The sequence below is a fragment of the Protobothrops mucrosquamatus genome, unplaced genomic scaffold (assembly GCF_001527695.2).
Source record: "Protobothrops mucrosquamatus isolate PMUCROS unplaced genomic scaffold, P.Mucros_1.0 scaffold212, whole genome shotgun sequence".
In the NCBI taxonomy this organism is placed as follows: Eukaryota; Metazoa; Chordata; class Lepidosauria; order Squamata; family Viperidae; genus Protobothrops; species Protobothrops mucrosquamatus.
The window spans coordinates 810,981-811,995 of record NW_015386566.1 but is presented as its reverse complement, the minus strand read 5'-3'; the positions used below and the strand labels follow the sequence as shown (position 1 = coordinate 811,995).

The following is a 1,015-nucleotide window of genomic DNA, read 5'->3' as shown; positions in this document are numbered from 1 at the left end:
GGTGTCCGCAATGACTGAGATGTTTCAATCGTTTGATGCTAAATTTCAAAACAGATGTGATCAAGTGATGCAACAACAACAGGACTTATTACAACAACAAGATTTATTACAGAAACAGGAGGATTTTTGCTTGAACGCTACAACTGCTTTTCAAGATTTGGTTGAACAAGTGGATGTGGTGGTAGTGGATGAAAGCTATTTATACCCTGAAGGGGCCATATTAGAATCTCATATTGACTGTTTAAAAATGAATAAAATTGTGGAACAAGGAATAATAGAAGAGGGACTGAGTAATTTTGAACAGGCTTTTATATATCAAGACATACAATTTGAAGAGTCAGAGATATTATGTTTACAATCTAATTGTGAATTTATACTGGGAGTAAATGTGGAAACTATTAAGCCAATTAATTTCATACAAAGCTACTCGGATAATTTTGATGATCAACAACTAATTGTAATTGACTCACTTCAATTCCTAAAAACAACAAAGATTGACATCCAGATCAATATTCAGATGATATTGGTAGAAAGGGAAGAAAATTTTGCTCAGTTTAAAGTGATTAGAAAGTTTTGTAACCAAATCTTGAGGTTTGATAATCGAAACGCTCTAACATGGGAATTAACTTGGTATAGAAAGCTAGAGTCAGATATAAACATGACATTAAATCTTATCTGATGGGTTAAAAAGGTCTTTAAGGTTTTTTTCTGATTTAATAATGAAGGAAGACTATTATAAATATGATAATTATGCTGTAATAACTGAATTTGTTTGATTTAACTATGAATGGATGGGAGTCTAGGTCCTAAAGGTTCTTTTTTTTTTTGATTTAACAATGGTTGAAGAAGATGGACTTATTGTTAATGTTATAATTGATAAAGCTAGAGTTAGGTTTAAATGTGAGATAAAACGCTATTTGAAGGGTTAAAAAGGCTTTAAAGATTTTGTCTGATTTAATAACGAAAGAAGGATGAGAATTGATTGTTATCATAGTTGATAACTATTAGGGAATAA

At 30.6% G+C, this 1,015-nt stretch overlaps 1 protein-coding gene across 2 annotated transcripts in view; it reads right to left on the bottom strand.

Moving 5' to 3' along the window:
• USP5 (ubiquitin specific peptidase 5) overlaps positions 1-1,015 on the bottom strand; it is a 29,734-nt gene that overhangs the window by 4,909 nt on the left and 23,810 nt on the right. The gene's annotated exons all lie outside the window — the stretch shown is intronic.